The sequence below is a fragment of the Homalodisca vitripennis genome, chromosome 3 (assembly GCF_021130785.1).
Source record: "Homalodisca vitripennis isolate AUS2020 chromosome 3, UT_GWSS_2.1, whole genome shotgun sequence".
NCBI lineage: Eukaryota > Metazoa > Arthropoda > Insecta > Hemiptera > Cicadellidae > Homalodisca > Homalodisca vitripennis.
The window spans coordinates 36,779,339-36,800,806 of record NC_060209.1 but is presented as its reverse complement, the minus strand read 5'-3'; the positions used below and the strand labels follow the sequence as shown (position 1 = coordinate 36,800,806).

The 21,468-nt window shown below is 30.8% G+C and overlaps 1 protein-coding gene and 1 non-coding gene across 2 annotated transcripts in view; one reads left to right on the top strand and one right to left on the bottom strand.

The window, feature by feature from the left end:
- Positions 1 to 21,468, top strand: part of LOC124356797 — a 68,197-nt gene that overhangs the window by 7,872 nt on the left and 38,857 nt on the right. Inside the window, exon 2 of the mRNA XM_046808006.1 lies at positions 19,126 to 19,171. The gene's annotated coding sequence lies outside the window, so the exon portion shown is untranslated. The remainder of the gene's footprint in view (positions 1 to 19,125; positions 19,172 to 21,468) is intronic.
- On the bottom strand, positions 6,173 to 6,243 carry Trnav-gac. Its single transcript has one exon. It is a non-coding gene; the product is annotated as a tRNA-Val (tRNA).

The window sequence follows — 21,468 nt, the reverse complement described above, 5'->3', positions numbered from 1 at the left end:
AGTTTATGGAAATGGTTTGTTCCGAACTATACCATTTGTTTCACAAGGCCACCAAAACAGCAATTGACAAATCCGTGTGCAATTAGTACACAGAATGAGTGGTATACCTAGAAACATACCGGTAATAAACATTTCATTTACAATTGGTAATTAATCTATCTTAAAACCTCTTTTTGACAGTGAGCAATACCAAACGGTACGTACTGTTTTATTTTTATTACAATGGAAAACTCGAACTTCAACCATTGAATTACACTCAGTGTGTTATTTTGTGTGCTTAAAAAAAGTGTAGGTGACACTGTCACATAATTTCGGTTTCGAACAAAACTTTTGTGATTTACTGAGTGATGTTGCTAAAATTATATAATTGTTACATTTTTCAAACTTTTCTAGAATAATTAAATGTACAAAAAGGGAAAAAATGCTACACATTATTTTACAAGTCGTAAAAACGCAACCCAACCTTTGGGATGCCTCGATAACCATTGAACCAACGAAGAAAAAATCAATGGAACGTGTGCCTTTCAATTCTTTCAATGAGTTTTGTGTCCGAATAGACTAAACTGGATACAAATTAATTCTCCCTGTTTTGACGCAAGCGATGGAATTGGCACCATATAAAAATTATGAGTTTATGGCCAATCTTATCAATAACATTTATTCCACAGTACTAGAAACAAAATATCCAACAAATTTTGAGATATCATATCGTATCGTTGTTTTTAATCGTGAGTTTTAAATGTGAATTATATTAATTAATATCTGGCAGTGTATATATAAATAACATTAATGACTCTTTTTACCATCGGGATGGGCGATTAATGCCTTATAATAAGAAAAAACCAAAGCATTCTTAGCATATATATGACGTAAACACAGTTGCTATCCACAGACTGGCTCAACTAGAATATTTACATATCAAACGGGACATGCAACCATGTGATGATGCGTGACTTGAAGTATCATGAGAAATATAGCATATTTTTATCACAAATAGTCACGTAGAGAAGTAGGCTTACCTATTCTTATTCTATTCACTATCAGAAGCAACACATTTGATTCTCAATAATAAGAACATTTATTTAACAAAATGTACAGTTAAACAAACTATGAGAACAAATCTGTTACTAAAACACTTTAGAAGTTATATTAAGTATTAGCCCTTCTACAAAATAATTTTGCTTAACAGCACATGCAGAATTCAATGGTGTTATAGCTGGTATTCTAGGCAGAACATGTTTAAACTGCCAATAGCTTTGTTTGACTCAAAATATGGAATCAAACCAAATATCCCTGAGGTTGAAATAATTAAAGAGTATTTATTAAACATTTATATTAAATATCTATGTGTCCTTTATATGCTTTAAACATAGTTATAAGGTTACTTCAAGATGTGTTAAGTTATGTTTTTACAACTGAAATTGTTCCTTACCACAAGGTGGGGTGTTAGATAGTAGTATATTAAATCTTAAACTATTTTCGGCATTAACCAGTAAAAGTAATTAAACTTATTTTGAAGCTATAATATATAAAAACGTAAAAAGATGACACTAGTTCATAAAATTATCAAAACAATGTATGAGTAGCGTCATAGTACATTGTTTCGTTTTAATTGAATAAACACTATGGCGATCATAGTTTTTCGTAATGTTATTATATAGTACTGAAGTGAGATATAATCATTCTTTTTAGTTTATTGGAACTGGTATTGTTTTGAATCCATGATATATAAAAAGACAATAAATCAAAGGTGTTTATAACAACATGATATTTTAAAATCATGTCATTATAGGGTATATTTTACAAATGTACATTGCATTTGAGCTAGGTTATTTAAAATATACGAATAACAGCCATATTTCAACGTTTCACTGGTTGCGACTAGCTAACGAACTTTTCCAAGTTTGAAAATTATGTCTACATTCTTAAATGTAGTCTGTATTTGTATAAACCTACTAACGTTATCGTGTTTACAGTCTTCTTTTATATGCCATAAGCCCATAATAATCAATATTTAGCTTAATTTGGTCTTAGGTTCTGGGGGCCAAGATCTTAGAAAATACCAAGAAATGTCATGGAAAGTAAAAATACTAAATGATCTATTTAGTTGGTTTCCATAAAATTGTAATAACAATGTTTTTACGTGTTTACTAAGCATACAATAGAAAGAACAAGCTTACTCCATTCACTTAGAACTCGCCAAGAAAAAAAAACATGAATAAAGGTAAATACAATTTTAAACTGCATACAAATAATTGAAACAAATAATACATTTCTAAAATTTTCTCTCTCATTAACTGGTAAAGATTATTTCAGTTTTATAGTCTACACTATATTAGACTCACAAATTTTGAAAATTGTTCATCATAAGAAATTGCAACAACTTTTAATGGTTAACAATGTAAAGAAATTGAATCAAAATTATTTTAGCCTGTAGTACAATTTCCAAAGAATATAAAAAATGTTTTAATCATCCAATTTAAAATTGTACATACTCCTAACCTTATATTTTCAATTACTGAATAAGTACAATAGATTTTTGTCTAATATACATTTTGCCACTATATCTCTCTGTTCCGTTTTACAGTGCTAAAATGAGAGAACGTGTGGCTACAGCTAGATTAGTTTGGGCCGAAAATTTACCAGGATTGCCTTATATTTATGTCTTTATGACATATTTAATTAAATCAGTAAATAATAACTTGCACACAGGTTTGTGGAGCATGGAGCATCATGATTAAATCATCAAAGTCTGGTACAATATCGATTACAGTGTACTGTATCCAGTAAGGTGCTGTCATATAACCCTTTGTGTCTAGATGGTGATGTAATTGTGGTTTAAACCTGATATGCAGGTCCAATAGCTGGGTCACGTGGTACATAGAGAGTTAACTTTATATACATGAGATATTAAGGTGTGTCATAAACCATCAATATATAAGTGGAAGTGTACTAGGGCTTAATGAAGGTTTTATGTGCGTAAAGTGATACTCAGAAATTTATTTCTGCCTACGGAGCAGCATTCACGTAACCTGTTACTCGGAGGAATGTATTTTTAGTATTACTGGTCACTACTCTAGTTATATATTCGTCCAGCTAACGATGTAATGCGATTATAAACCTGTTAATACACAGGGGCAGCAGTCACGTAACCTGTTACTCGGAGGAATGTATTTTTTAGTATTAATGGTCACTACTCTAGTTATATATTCGTCCAGCTAACGATGTAATGCGATTATAAACCTGTTAATACACATGACCAGCAGTCACGTAACCTGTTACTCGGAGGAATGTATTTATAGTGTTACTGGTGACGTACTCTAATTCCGTATTCTATGTTATAAGTGCCGACATAGTTGTTATGACTTGATAATACACAGGAGCTGCAGTAAATTAGCCTATAACTCAAAGGACTGTGTTTTTGAACTACAGCTGGTCAAAGGCTTCCTTTCTATATTCTCTGTCCTGGTGACAAAGTAATACGATTATAAACCTAAAATTCAGACGAGAACCATCAACGTAACCTGTTATTCCGGGCGTTACGTTGTCTAATGTAGCCTGTCATGAATGTGTCTCATGCTATAGTGTTTTCCTGTGTGACGATTTAATTCGACTATTAACCTGATGAAACAGAAGAGCAACAACAACGTAACGTGTTATTTTGAGGATGATATATATTTATACCTGCTATAATTTTAAATTTATAGTCCAGGTGGCGATGCAGTACAATTATAACTAAAATTCTACCTATCAAAGCTGTTCTGTCACATTTTTATTAAATATTATCTGTCATATGGTATTTTATTCAAGCTATGATTTTAAATGAAAATAATTAATTTTTACTTTACTACTTTTTATTTATACCGTTAAAATATGTTGTGTCTATTAATAAAAGTACTCGTATTTAAATAAAACATCTGTAAGTGTTAATTTGTTATAATATAATCATAAATTTATAATATTCATCACTATTTTTGGTTAAAAATTGTTTATTGAAACATGGGAATAGCAAAAGAACTAAACAGTAACTATTGAAATTGTAACAGCTGTGTGTGTATGTTTCTGCCCATTGATTAAATAGTAACGTATAGCAAGAACTGATGAAGTCAAAACACACGGTCGAGCGACCAAAATGATTGTCAACTAAACCGATGTTCCTGGAAGCCTAAAGTAAATACACGGTTATACAAACCGTGGTGCAGTTTCTGGCATTGTGGTTGTGGATGTGGTTTGTGTGGGCCGACACCATACCGCAGCACTACAAATGCCATCTAGTTCATGTACATATACATTATAATGTAAACGTGTAGTAAAATCTATTGGAAAAACTACGACATAACATGGGAAATGCATTGCATGCTTTTCAAAATACACGATAAAATAGATACTGTTTACTATATATTTAACAGCTGCTCTATCACATGCTATATAATTTAATTTAAATAATAATTAAAATTGGAATTCTATCTATGATAATAGCGTAGTAGTACGTATATTGCAAAACCATTTTTTGTATTAAAATACATAACCTTTCAGGTAACAAAGGTTACACGCAAAATATCCAAGTATTTAGCTATTTCATTTTTGAGATCAAACAAAATATTTATGATCCCTCGCCCGAATAACGAGACCATTTTTAACCCTAATTGATAGACTTCAATTGCACTCAGCATGAGTACAAAACTGGACAGTTACCATTAAAAATTCATTATTGTCTATGAAAAATTTATTTTTATAAGGATTTCAACGAATAAACACACACAAAAATATATATTTTGTCTTTCATATTGCTTGATCTATCAAAGTGAACGTGAAGTAAACTAATTCTCTGCTCTTAATTATTTACTTAAAGTAATAATAATATAAAATTTGAATTATTCATAAAATAGTGATTCCTTTAAATTATTTTGGAATTGAATTTGTTTCAAGAAAAGTTTTGGATGTTTGTTATGTTTCCCTAAACTATTATAAAATCATATTTGGGGTATTTAATACATATTAAATATTGCAGCATACCATATTTATTACATGGAGACAGAAACACGGAAAAATATAATATTTTGAATATGACTATATAAAACATATGTCTTAGCTATTTAATAATAATTTCCCATGGGATAGTTGTTTTTGACACTTTATTCCGTTCAGAAGTAATTTTTGTTTTTTAATAGTTTACTACGGGAGGTATATGTAAAACAATGCGCTCTCTTTTATTGAAAGCGTGTATTTGAATAGCTATTTTCAAAATAAATATTGTTAAGATAAGACCTTTGTAAAAGCTCTAGACTTTTAAGTGCTGCAATTTATGATAATTATATTATAATTTAACAGAAACCCAAATTTTTGTTGTTGAATCCCTCCTTTTCAAATGTAATTCAAGCTTATTTTAGGCACCACCTAGCTTTAACTTTATTTCCGTCACCTAACTGTAAAAAGTAATTAGTATAAGTGAACTCCCGAACGATGAATGAAATGTGACGTCAGCTATAGTGGCAATTGGCTCCATTATTCCGGAGACAATGGAACACCCGATACGCGTGTGTTATATCATGTAACTGACATTGACTGGCAGCCGACGCAGTGAAATTGTAACGTTGGCAGAATTGGCTCAATTATTGCTCTCGCAAACTCCACAACTATAATGGTATAGATAAAGCTAAAAGTTACTATAAATGTGAGGTTTTATAATTTATCATACATCGATAAAATATACATATCACTAATTGAACGAGGGTTAAAGAATAAAGCCTTTTCGATTGGCGAAAAAATTCTTTTTCCATCGGTCTATCTATCCGCACGATACCTCTAGAACAAAGTGACATATGGAGTTGAAAGTTTGCTTCAAGACTCATTTCTATGCATTCAACATTGAATTTGATGACAATGCACATCATTACATGATAACTAGCGATCTTTACACTGATTTTGTAGGTGAATGTAATTGTAACGGAATATCATAGAATAAATAAGTAATTAACTCAATGTAATCATCTGACACTAAAACAAGGGACTTAGTAACACATAATCAAATGGTCTTTAAGATATATCAATATATATTTCATCCGCATAATTAAATATATATATATATATATATATATATATATATATATATATATATATATATATATATATATATAATTTATTTTAATAAACATTGAATCGCAAAAAGTACTTGCTCCGCCGGGACTCGAACCCGGATCTCTCACTTGTCGGGTGAATGTGCTACCATTACACCACAGAGCCCTCACTTTTTACGATTCAATTATTTTGTATTTGGCCGTTTCTTTCCAAATACCTGTCAAATGACTTCTATTTACATTCATTAAATTTGTATAAATGGCAATAGCCGAATTTAATGTATTTCAATAAACATTGAATCGCAAAAAGTATTTGGTCTTCCGATCATATGTTAGTTTGGTTATTTAAACACACATGTGAAAGAAACAGGAGATTAAAAAATTGCTTGTGCTGTACGGTTTTCTGTTCCTTTTTCAATTCTCAGGGCATCTGAACGACAAACATTAGCCGTAGAATTGAAATGTTGTGTGCAACCTCTGTGAATCCTTTTTCACGACACTCGGTATGGCTTACACTTACATTTAAATAATCTTTAAAGATAATTATTTTTATATTCTAATTAAATTTCATCAATATTTTAATGAACTATCGTTAGTGAGTGTCTTTCAACTTTCTAACCCAGTAACATACTTTTTTTAGTAAAAAGTGTTTTTTGTATAAAACACTTCCGTCTCTAACTCATATCCAACGTCCATGTCTAAAATTATGTAGCAAAAAGCCTACAGTATTAATTTATTTAATTAGCTATTAAAAATATTGTGGGAGGGGTGACTTTGCTTGTAGTGGACTAGATCAATGACCAATTATAAAATCATCACTAGTTTTTACTGCGGATATTTAGATACTTTAAAATAAGATTATCTGAAGGAAATGCGCAGATCATATCATCATCATTTAATCAATTACTATGGTATTTAAAGCACAATAATACTGTGGTCTGTGTATTACGGTTTTCCTCACATTGAAGGTTCGATACAAAGAAAGAGGAGGGTTGCTTTCAAATGTTCACCGTCTGTCTAGCGGATGAAACCTTACAAATTGACAAGATTACTGGGGTTTCATTTCTAGCCTTTGAACTCTTATTGCGAGCAATGTTTTGTTCCATCACGTGATTGTGGTCTGCAGTATTGTCAGGTAGTGAGAAACAAAAACGTGCTTTAAGTGCTTCACTTAGTTAATTGCATTAGTCGTTCCAGTTACTCTTTCTGAACGCTACTTGTGGTGAGTAAATATAGTGACATTATTTAGGATACTGAAAATACTTTTATAAAAATTAGATTACTAAAACCCCTAGTTTTGTGAAATCACCTATTTTGGACTATTGTCACTAAGGAAGACAAAAACATTATTTCCTCCAATTTTTATGCTGAAATTATATGTATTATTAGAGTAAAATACCGACAGATGAGTTTGCATGTGATACTTGGCACATGTAGGTAAAATACCTTATCTAAGTTTAATAATCTACAAACAATATATTTTTTTGCATTTTTTTAATTTTTTTGCATTAATTACATTTTATTCATCTTAAAGTACAAATATTTTGTAGGAAGAAGTGTTATGAACACTTTATCACAAATTCGAACAATCTTATTTTGTCAAGAAGTAATAATCTAAAGAAGCGTTAATCGCGAGCACTTAATGAACTATCTAAAGATATAATGGTTCTTGTGTAAGTTTAAATGAGATCAGAAGTCTTATTGGTTATTTGTAATATTTCCAGACGATGAAAATGTCTATAACTATAATAGTTTAAGATCGCAATCTAAGGACCACCATAGAAATATCTGATGCGATATTTGTACAAAGTTCATTATTATTTATACTATTTATAACAAATTCATACGTATTAAAATTTTCAAGAAGTTTTAAATCTAGTTATATTTTATTTTTTAAACAAAAAATTTAAGTGTTCTAATGAAACATAAATGGTTCTAAATCTGGATTATGCAACATTTAGAAACAATAATTTACATTTCTCTAACTCATTTTTCTTTAACTTTCAGAAGTAATTTGACAGTTTTTCCTTGTTTCTTTTTACTCTGGACATGAATATAGGTTTGGAAACCCCTCACTGCACTTAGTAATCTAAAAGGACATTTGCGATGCTTTCGGAGCGGACAATACGTAGTATGTGCAAGGCTGGGAGTAGGGACCGTTTCCTGCTTACGTGTATACGAACAGACTAGGTATGTCCCTTTCTTTTCTTCTCCAGTCAAAGCATGCAACGGAGACAATGAATCTCTTGTTTGGGGACTCAAAAGCCTTTAAAAGTGGGACACCCCACCCACTGCAACAGTAAACCTCTACATTAAACTGATTATTGTTTTGGCGTTTCTCGATACAGTGATCAATTTAAGTGATACATTTATTTGTTTGCCCCAGTATAGGTTTTATTGACATGTATATACTAGCTAAAAGTAAACCCTCCTGAGATTCCGACGAATATTAAAGTAATTTCAAAATGTTACTGGCAGTTTTATCCTATTGCTTATATTTAGGCAGCGGAATAGAGACATAACTTCAAAACTTATATTTCATGTTTATTCATTTGAAATCAATACATCGATACTAAAGGAAAAACATTAAAAATGGCACTGATACATTAGAAATAAATTTCATAAAACACTGAACGTTTAAGGTAACATATTTATAGTTACTCTCATCATAAATAATTTCGTAAACACTAATCATTTTTAGAAGATTTTCATTGATTTAAAATATCTAAAAGTTTTTTAACTGAAATATAACGATCTAAAATGGATCATAAAGTCCTTCAATCGTCATCGTTAATAGCTTAAATCATATACACAAACTGTCTTTTAAATAAGGTAATTACGAACAAATATCTCGTTAAGAGAAAGTTCGGTACAATTTGTAATGTGTTAAGAAAATAATATAGCGCCACACAGGTGTACTGTTTAATAATTATACCTAACCTACCAAATAATATTGTTAACTATATTTTTTACATTGTCAACTAGGACTGGAAAGTATAACCAAAAGTACAAATACTATCCAGGGTCCGATAGCAATACCTGACTTAATACACAACTTAACATAATTAAATAGCAAACTTTTCAAGTTCAGGAATGAGAAAAGGTTTAAATACGAAATAGCATATAGGTAATAAATTTTATCATTTGAACATATATGAATCAATGCGTTAGAATTACTTTTCCAATGATAAATATCTTATGATAATGGGGTAAGATGTTTTCATGTATTTTACAACCTCCAAAAACAAGAAGGGTGGTTGCGTTTGCTCTGGTGAAGTGAAAGCCGCAGTAGCGCAAACGCTGACGCAGTAGCTGGCATTGTGGCTTGGTGGTCAAGGCTTGTGGTGAACCCACCCGGCTTGTCCAACTCATATCCTGACAATCCTGCTACGCTTCGTCAGTCTATTAAGCCTGTCTCTCGTTTGTTCGTCTACCAAATTGTCTAGTTTAAAGTGCTCATATGCGTTAGAAAATAAAACCAAGAATATAAAAGGTAGAGTTAGTCATGTTGTATTGTTTTATATATCTTGAAGACGTAATGTTGAAAACATAATGTTCAGTTGGCATAGATTAAATTTGACTTTGTATCATTTAATTTACATTTCCTTTTTAAAAGTTTACGTCTCCCTAGAAGTTAGCCAGTTACTGAACACTTTTAGCCAGTTACGAGTGGATTCGCTAAATGTTACCGATTGACGATATAAAGCCTCTAATCCTGCTGATTATCCCAAACGCTAAAGTCTGACCCTACCTAACTTTCCTATAGTGCTTTTCACGCCAAAACTTTGCAATCTAGTTCAAAACTAACTTACGTTTTTCCTTGCAAATAAATTGATGTACTTTACTTTTTTGTAACATAAGAAAATGATTAAAAAATATTAAATATTTTACATTGTTATTTATATAAGGATAATAGTTGTATAATACTAGTGTTCATATATTATATATTTATCATAGCAAAGAATATTGATTTCACAGTTGATTTATTATGTGTGATACTAAAAAAATTGTCCGATTATACTTACGTCCGATTCTTACATTTAAATGCATAGGATGCATCTGATAAACTCTGCAATGAAACTATAAACAGTACAATATGAATGGAAGGATTACGAAGCAAGAGTGAATGCAAGATAAACACTGCATTTAATATTCATGCGATTATTCTCTTTCCATGAATAGGAAACTGTTTTAATGTTTATAAACTGATATAGTTATACTTCCTCTTTCAGTCCTAAAATAAGATTTTAGGAATATTAGGAATTGTTTAGTGCTATCGAAACATGTAATATCTATTTTAATTAGCAACATACAATGTATATTTAACAAAGAGTTTATAGTTATAGTACGAACTTTTAAGGAATTTAGCCTTATTCCTAAATTAAAAATTTGTCGGCCAAAGTAAATGGTCCGATACACAGAGTTTGGTTTAACATAAACAAACAACTTCAGCTATGGCTTCACAAAGATTAACGTTGTATGCTTATGGCTAGTCAGGTAAATGTAAATTTAAAATTTGGAAAATACATCCAAAAGCGAATATTCAAAGTCTTTTAGAGAATCCAAGGAGTTGAGTCGTTTCATTCATTATATTTTCTTTTGAACGCAACTTCTTGAGAAAGGACAGTACATGAAGTTTGTTTTGGTATTTTGTATATGCGTTATAGTCTTTAACTATATCATCCAGAGTATACTTTTAAAACTCCAATCAGGAGAGCTTCAGTCAGTACCTGAAGTCCTTTGGCCTAGAATATTGAAGAATCTGTATACTGTTGGCATCAGTAGGCATTAGTTGAATGTCTCGTTCAATTGGTAGACCTGCATTGATTTGGTTTGGTCTTCATTTTAAGATTAAATGTTGGTAGACTGTAATTGCACTGCTCTAAAAATCACTTTATTAAGTACGTTTATAGATATTATTAGATGTATTTAACCAAAATGATTAGTGAAACAGATTATAAGAGTGAGCACTAAAATAAAGTAATATCTTGGAAGTAACGCGTATGATGAGGATCGAAATGGAAAACAAATGTTAAGAGAGTATCAAGGTGCCACAGATTATATTATGAGCAGGATAATTCCCGCCAAAACAACAGGACCTCCATGCCAGTGAGCGTCCTTACAGTATAATCCTAACTATTGTGAGCGTGTTATTATTAACAATGTTAGTTGTATATTCATAACCCAACCCGATATTAATAAACTAACCTAAGGTTATTATAATAAGCTATTAATTTACCTTAGTATAAAATACAGTATTCATTGTATATTAACCTATTATTGTTTTTAACGTTTATTTAAAGGGCTAGATATTTAAATGGTTCATTGGACTGAATAAATTTTGTCAAAGGTTAATAATAAATAAAAAGATAATTGACTGAGTTTCATACGTGTAATAGATAGCATTATTCGTGACGTCACTTCTCGACACTTCTCGAAGCAGCAAGCTTTTAATGACTGAAAGTTTCTAATACCCTGAACGCCTTAGAAGAACCGCTATCTCAGAGCCAGAACTTCCAAGACCCTGGAAACCAGTAATCTTCCTAAAGCTTTGATAATCGTTGTCTATACGATGGGATACCCAGTGATACAGATCCTTCAATAATAGTTGTGATTGGCCAATAGCAAACATCCGGAGTGATAGAAGTCTTCTATATACTAAAAATTACCACAAGATTTAATATTTCTAATATCAAATAGGTTCCAAAATCGATACCGGATTAATATTATATGCAAGAATTGTCTTGGATACTAGACGTTTCTAGATTTTAGTATATCATTACCTCGGTGATTCTAATAATCTGCAGTTATTGTAGTTTATTGGACTTTAGAGGCTAGATTGTTCAATAAGGGGTCAGCTAAACATCTACTAACTGATTTGGAGTTTTGTATTTAATTACCTGAAGTTAGAAAACTCCAAGTAATATGACATAAATTTTCCCTAATCCTCTGGAATGTACTACAATTTTACTTAAGTTAATCGTCATAATAAGTCCGTTTTTCTTCATCTTAGAATATTTTAGTGCATATACACACCCAGTGATTACAACATAACAAAATATTGTAGTGTTTTGACAGGATATTTATCCACTAGTGCCGATTGTATACCCGGTAAAAAATTCATGACATATCTCCCTTCAGGGTTGCACCCTCCACATTTGATTTGAGAAACGGGAAGGGATTTTGTTATTGTAATTCTCTCTATTACCGCCTTTGACCACAGAGAGTTAAAAAAGTTTAAAATTATGGTCGCATGAATAATACTAAGGTCCATTAGCATCAGTGATTGTGTGGTGATTCATACATTCATGAGTTTATTGCATGATATACCATGAGATTCAACTATCATAGTGTCACTCCCCAAGTTCATTCTTGATAAAAATTAAAAATGCCGATCTTAGAATCAGCTTTAGCAATATTTGGGTAGTAGGAAATTTTAAAGTTTGGTAATTTCTTCATAGACTATTTTTAAATTCATTAGGGAAGTAAATAAAACTGATTAGGGTAATAATCACAGATAATAAATCCTTAAAATAGACATTATACTACAGAAAATGTATGTTACAGAATAATTGGATCAGTTTTACGAATAGTACAAAACCTGGTAGATATATTATAACTCTTGTAAAGAGTAATGAAGAAAGTACTGAAACAAAAGATGAATGTTGGAATGCATACAAGTTGTATGAAAGTAATGCAGCGTTACACCGAAACCCACTCCCTGCCCAGACGGGAGAGAGTAGCTGTCGTTTGTCACCGTGTGAAAGGTACCTCTGTATTGTCCACATTCCGTTACCACTCCATTGCCGGTAATGTGGTGGAAATTTACGCTCTTACTGCACACCACGCCACCGCACTCCTCATTAGTAACACTCACTTTGTATTCAATTGAGACAAGTATTTAATTACACTGAACATTCTTGTTCTCTCTTTCATTTTCAAGATTGTCATTCTAAGCATTGCCTTATCTTATATATATAAAAAATCTTGAGTCACGATTTATGTTGCCAATAAACTCCAAAACGACTAAACCAATTTCAATCAAATTTCACATGTATCCGTAATTTAGTCTAACTTAGAAGAAAGGATAGTTATTATCTGAATTATTCGCTTATGTCGTGAATATAAACGAATAAAATGAAGAAAAGTTTTCAAAGCGCCTGCACATTATAACCTGCAATTACGAGATAGATACGTATATATTAAACAGTGAAACACTATTTGAAGGCGCTAAGTTATGATGTATAATTGTCTAAACTAAATTTTTGGTTGAACTTAAAGGTTGAGTGGTAGACCACTTTGTAATAAAATACATAATGCATGTACAATACATTTTTACATATTTTCTTGATCGTGACATCAAGGTAAAATCTACATCGGGGTTGGAAATATAATTTACTTCAACCAGAAATGCTCATACGCGGGCAAAACTTACGAAAAGCGTGCGAAGCCGCGGGAAACAGCTAGGTTTTTATCAAAACTCATACAATTTTCAGATAATATACTTTTTAACTACAGCCTACATTATTTAAATTTATTACAAACTCATTAGCCTATAAGAATTGTATAAATATTTTTTTTTCAAAACCTTCTACAATCTCTTAAAGGAAGCGCTTCCAATCACTCACTCATTCCTAATTCCCGTACTGTCCGATATCACAGTAATTTGAAATATCTTATACGTATGCAACACGCCGTATATAGAAAATCTAAATGGCGCTCGGCACAACCGGCTCTAAAAATAAATTTTGTGTGTACACGATCGACAAAATCGAAATTTGGCCAAACAATTGTTAAAAAACCTTATTATAACTGTATACGCCGATACCTTTCTAATAAGTTCATTTGGAGGGTTTATGTATAAATTTAATCTCCACCTCTACTACCTCTATATCAAAACTGAAAATGGTGTATACCGGTTCCTTGCGAGGCGTTGCCCATTCTAGGAAGTATTCTGCAGTGGGGCGAATATGAGTTGATGATGAACATGATTATATACTGCCTGATAATCTTATATAAAACTCATTGTCAATCAGAAGTCATCATATAAAAAAATCCAAAATATACATGCATATGCTATTTATTCCGGTAGCATATGAAAATAGAATACAAAAAATACAAATTTAGGTTTTATGCCAAAAACATCTGTCCAGATAAAAATATTAAAATATTGTAAATGTCTGACTAAATTTCAGTCAAAGTAATAAAGTTGGTTTTAATTGTTAGGCCAATATTTTATAGTAATTTATGTTGCGAACATTAGAAGGTAAACCATATTCATCAATCAGTAAAATGTAAATATAGAATCATAGTTATTGAAAGTATGGTCCAAGTTAAGTGATGTACATTGTTATTGCTTCAGCAAACAACCTAAGGTGTTTAAACAGCAGGAAACAGCGCACCTCATATTTACTAGGCGTTCACGTATGTTGTTGGTTAAGTACACTAATATGGTTCCGAAGCTTGCTTAGCAAAGTCAAACAATCTCATGGTGATGACGCTTTCACTCAGCAGGATTCTCTGGTCATTCTGTTTTAGTGCCAACGATACGGGATTATTTTTACATTTAGCACCTATTGTTGTTTAGCACCTTAAAATAAAAGTTAAAATTTATATAATTTCATTTTTGTAATAATTTTCACTCAGTAATTTTTAAGAGTTGTATTATCTCTTACTTGAAATTGACTCTAATGAACATCCGACTTTAATGGTTTATTTAAAACAGCGATTACGTTATCGTTAAGTTAATACATAATTGATTAACAATGTTTTTTAAATACTAGAGCATTACGATTTATACATGTAAATGTTTATTATTAGAGTTTTGAATATTAAATGGATTTTTAAACAATTATTTACAGTTTTATTGTAACTGATTTAGTATTAAACGTTCGTGGTACAGTTAAAACTATTGCTAAATTATTTATATAAAATTATTTATTTCAAATTTATTGTTTATATTTTTTTGTTATGATACGTGCTGTTATAGGAGGCAAATACACTTTGTAACAGGGATATCATAGGTATATCATTTTAAAATAGCAATTGAAAAATTTTATTACTGTTTACTGAAAGTAATTCCAATATATTTATAGATTTTTTTATATAATTTCACTTACGATCATGGCTCAGATGTCGGACATGAGAATAGTTCATTAATTACCAATTGTACTAGTAGAAACTTTATTACTAAGCTACAATGAGGATTTTTTTGGTCTTTTACCATTTAATTGTTTAGTACTGCAAGAAAATTCAGTAACAGTACAATTTGTTTCACTTAACGATAACAACTAACTGATATTTTACGCCACGTTTCTAATCCTGTAATTTTTAAAAGAATTTCAAACGATAACTACTTCAACGAAGAGAGCTTTCAGTCAGAAAATTATTTTGATTCAATTGTTCATTATGAGATTTAGGCCATCGTGGAAGAATCCTATAGTTTTTGTCCGTAGTTTTCTAAGTTAAATAAATAATTATGCAATATGATAAAGGCCTTTGATGATATTTAAAATAAAGTAGGGGTATTTTGCGTAAGTTTTGCGCATTTAGATATTTCGTTCCAGAATCATATGCACTATAACCAACAAAAAGTTACAATTACTATAATTACGTATTAATATACGTTATATTTCTGTTTTGTTTGCTTCTTGGCCCGCTGTTTATGTCCGTATTTCTATTATTCTTTTTTAGAAAGTATCACTATATGTAAATCTGGTTTCAATATTGTGGATATGCACTTTGTCTTTGATTCCGTTTTCTAGGATGAAAAGATTGATGACCATTAATTTTTTTATGTTTTACTCACGAGTGAAACGGTTCGTTGATTTATGTTTGTGCCCGATCGTCAGTTTTAGATTTATTAAATTTTTTGTATGCCGTCCCAATATCAAACGAGTACTCTAAGTGTACTCAATTAAAATTTTTCTTCAAATTTAATGATTTAGCGATGCTTATTTCTAAAAATTATTATTATTATATGGAAAAATTTGGTTCAAATTTGTATTGTCACCATGGATATTAAAAGTTAGTGATACCGCCTACTGCCATTCCTATTCCCAGTCCACTACAAGCAGCTAGTATTTGTACATCCAAATACAAAATTCTGTTACGCTACGAACACATCACTCGATAATCTGTGTAAATAGAGACCGTTCTAACTACCTGTATATTGAACTTAATTTATAATGTTACATTCATTGTTATACCTGTACAATGTATGTGCCAAATTATGTCAAAATCTCCATACTAGGATTTCTATTCAGTGATTTGGTTATGTTTAACTAACCAAAAGATCTAATACATCTCCTCATGATTGTGCGTTTATAATACTGCAATGGTTTTAGGACTGTAAATTGTCAGTCCATAATTTCTGCATGATGTGTCTTATTGTAATGCTAATTATATATATATATATATATATATATATATATATATATATATATGTAGTGATTTTAAATTCTAACTATTTAAGAAATCATTCTACTTATTATGACTACGTTTGTTGTATATAAGTCTGTTTATTAACTTTTCCGTAAGTAAAAATCGAACGTATAATAGGAATAAATTGTAATATACTTGTTACGTGTTAAACATACTTAAAATTTTCTGTAAATAAAGCTTAAACATAATTGTTATTTCATATTGTGTTCAGAATATATGTATGTCTATATCTGCCCAATCCATAGTAATTTAGCCGGAGTAAATTCTCTGTAAAATGCTGGATTGTCGCTGATCCCAACGCTTAAAACTCACGCCTAAAATATTCAGCCCAGTCCCAGAGTGCCGTGTGGTCGGGCGGGCGCAGCTGGGCTCTCAACTAACAGGCTAAACTTTCCAGTAACTATTTACAACAGCTTACCGAGCAGAGAGAGTCGTAAATCTCCATGTATTTGAAATGATGCTGCATTCATATTCTGTACATTCTACAGTGACCGGGACTTTGATTCAAAATATAGTTTTATTCAGATAAAATTTTGCGTTTAATATTTTTACCGATTATAAATTAGGTACGATTACATAAAGTTTACATTCACTTAAGTAATAGTTAAAATTAAGAATATTAGGCGCAGCTTATTCACAAAAACACATTTATTATTAGAGTCATTTAAAGCGTTTTATAACTCAATATTTAATTATTATAATTACAATTCCCATACAGTAAAGGGAAATGCAATGTTTCTTCAGCAATCTTTTACTAAAGTAACTCCCACATATTTACATTTGGATGAAACGAATGGACCCAACATTACCTTAAGTTTTACAATTCACTCTACTATTCACTAAACACACCCAGATCACACACAATGGCCGTGACTATCACACGAATAAAAGGCCCCGAAGACGCCCTAAGCATTTAATTTGCCCTAGCATTTCCATTTACCCCACACAAATACATTGAAACTTTGTATTAAATAACTAAATTTGGCTGAAAACACCTTAAGATCCTTTTTTATCGTAGCAGTATAGTTTGCCCCTAACCCAACATATTTAACGTTTTTATAAATTGAATAAAACACATAGAATACATTCAAAGCTTCTTTAATTCGCTCTAGAACACCAAAGTGTTTGACGTTTTTATTACATGCATAAACTAACCAATAGTCTCCAAAAAGTCATTTAATTCACCCAAGCCTATGAAATTTTACTTTATACTTGCATAATTTCAGTGTTTTACGCCTATAATACTTTGAAATATATTTTTATATAGAAGAAAATTACAGTGTTAATATTTTGTATTTTCCAATTCATCTTACTCTTTAATCTCAAAGAGTGTCTGATAATGATAATTTATCAGGTAAACCTCAAGTTTTAGACACCATTTAGGTAAATTATTGATCAATAGAACAGCAGTTCCTAGCGTATATTAGAGATGTTGCCTCAAAAAGTATAAAATTATATACAATAATAGACCCTTTTAACACTTTTGATATATTTTTTAATTTTCGTACTGTGTACATTTTAAATTCTAAGAATTAATCTTCAGGTCATTATCAGAAGATCATTATCCGCAGTTTTAAATTTCAGTCAATAATGAAAAAAATAAACCTAAAAATTTAAACATCTGTATTCTACTTCAGTATGTATATATGATTTAAATATGTTATATAATACTTACTACCTTTAATCAAACTAACTTGCACAGAATCAAAACGAATAACCGTGTAAAAAAAACTACGGTTTGAATTTTTAACTAAATTTATGCGATGAACACCAGAGCACCAGAATGCGTTGGATGGCCAACACAGATAGTGGTGGCCACAACTCGAACTGAGCGGCATGTCACATCGGATAACAGCAATGGTAAAAACACCAACAAGGGTTGAAATGTGGCGCACCATGCCACACAAAGCTCCTATAGATCATCCTATTTCACCTACTATGGCTGCTTGGATGAATCATAGCCGTTTACCCTACGTAAACGAGATCCTACGCACACATTTAACAAGTTTATTGCACTTTCAAACAGACATGGGCGTATGATCATCCTAAATCTTTTATATTTTACAGATCCATCTTTTGTTAGGGCTCTTGCTATACGAAAAATCTATATGTGTACATTCTCTCAAATGCCTATCCAAATTTCAATACTACTGTTCGTCATTTTGTATTTCACTTGGAGAAAGAGTTCCTCTAATTATTTTGGAACAATTTATAATTTGCCACAAATCAACCAAAATAGACTAATAACCATCACGCAAGTAAAAGACCGACACATCCTTGACACTTATTGATACATTCAATTTATTTATGCTGTGAAGACTTATAAGGCAATATCTTTTATGTAAAATACACGTATCTATAGAGAAACATTTTTTAAATAGAAATATAATAAATAATAGTACTTTATTAACGAGACATACAAATAATAATAAAATGTTCACTACAAATAATTTTAATATATAAACCTTTTATTACCATAAAATGCAATTGAACATTTAAAGTTGAAAACAAATTTAGAAGAAGCCGACATTTAAACATTGATAAATTAAGAATGGTATTATTTTATATTGCATGAGCTTCTGTAATATATGTTTTTATGTTTTAGGAAATTGTCCACCATTACCATGGACACACGGAAAACAACAAAATAGGTGAGTTTAGACAATATGTTTATAACAGCGATACATTAATTTTCATGTTTTATTTAGATGTAGCATTCAAATAATGATAGGTTTATGTAAAATTGTGAAATATCGATAGAGTTTAGTGGGGAATGTTTATGAAACTTATATTTTGAAATTTTCCTAAATACTATCAACATTAAATCTCAATTAACGTAACATATAAAAGTAATTATTTAAGGTTGAATCACGTTCCCGTTTTGTAGACCTGCAAGCCCAAGTACTAGACCGTCACTTCTAGCCCAGTCGTAAGATCGGTGGTTGAGGCTATAAACAAGACGGTCTACTCCGAACTACCTTGTAAATACTGCCTTTGCATTATAGATACCTACACCCAGCCGATCGCCAAGTAGAACCTGGCAAGTGGTGGTGGATATTGAGGTCGATACGACTTCTTCAAATTGGACAGCTATGTTTTGCTACGTAAAATTTTAACACGTTGTTAGTTTTCTCAAGAAATAGAGATAGGTTCATGGAGGTTGGCAATGCTTTTATCGTAAGTTTAGTTTGAACCTAATACGTTATTGATTGATTTCTTATTAATGTTTGAAATAAATAAATGTTTATAAGTACGCACACTATTTTCATAAGTAGTTGACTTTTATTTCTAATTCATCTAATATGTAACATCCAAGGCTAATGAGATTTCAGTGTAGCATTAAATAGAATATAGCATCAGTTTTAAATGTCACAAAAAGTTTTATCCTCTATAGTAAAAGTCGTAAATAATATAATAAATCTAAGTCTTTCCCTAGGAATTCCTGATGTCAGTGATGTTTATTGTCAGAAATTTTCATTAACCATGTCACTATACCATCTCCTTAAGCACCAGATCTATAAAAAAGACATCACGAGGTTGCTATAAATTGGTGACACGAGAGGTGAACTAAAAAAATTTAAAAAATCTCCACAATTTTACCCCAATCTCTTTTCTTACCCCATATATGTACAGCTCATAAACCGTGATTTATAAATACTCATGAAAGAATGATGATATACATTATTCTTGCCTCTGCTAATAACACATTATGTTGAATAATGTAGCTAATTAGCGATACTTGATGCGTAAAACTTAAGACATCTCACAGAACGTTGATGGTAGAACATTGTCTGAATGCCCAGATATCTACAGTAATTTCTTATATCTGATGTTAGAAATTCCCAATTGTATCATACACGTTATCTTATGCCAGGTTTCAATTTTGATTTTAGTCCAAATCTGTTGAACATATTTTACTACATTTCTTTTACTAAAAACATCTTTTTAAAATTTTCAGCTACGTTAAAAGTATTAAAAACATTTATTTACCCATCCTTCTCACGCCTTGTTACATACTTAATCTCAGATTACAGGAGATCATGGGTAAATTAATCTAACGGTTGTAACTTTCGTCCGTCAAAGAAATCAAGTCGTGATCGATCTTTTATCAATCCAACATAAAACTGAATATGCATTATGAGGTAATCTATTCTAAATCAATATACTCATGTCAGTTACGGCTAATTTTTTTCAAAATTTTCAACTATTCCGCGGTATCGTACTCCCTCTCAAATCTTATTGCTCATATGAGACAAACTAATAATTGAAAATATAAGCGAGTGAACCTAAGATTTCGTGAATACACCATGCCTTATTAGAATGCCTTTACGTGATTCTGTGGAGAAAAGAAGTTTCCAAGCATGATGTCCACAGATGAGACTTATTTACACTATTAAACCAAGGAATATATGTTTATAACAGCGATACATTAATTTTCATGTTTTATGTAGATATAGCATTCAAATAATGATAGGTTTATGTAAAATTGTGAAATATCGATAGAGTTTAGTGGGAATGTTTATGAAACTTATATTTTGAAATTTTCAAGGATATCTATATATATATTTTTTTTTTCAAGGATAAATAAATAAATATATATATATATATATATATATATATTTTTTTTTTAAGGATATCCCATCATTCAGATTAAGGTAATCCTGGTCTACAAATTTTGACCTAGTAATTTGGGATGGTATGATGTGTACATGTATGAGTTGTTATTCAAATATAATTTTGATATAATGAATGATTACTAAATATTTCTTTCTATACAGTTAGGCTCTGATTCCACCAAACCATGTTGAAATATAAAAGCTTCCGGAGCTGATTAATTTTTAAATTTGTATTTCTTTTACTACTAAATACTAATTGGGGCAGCTCGCTAAGAAAAATTTCCACGAGTTTTGCAGAGAAAAAACTGAGAGCATTCCTAACTTAATTAAGA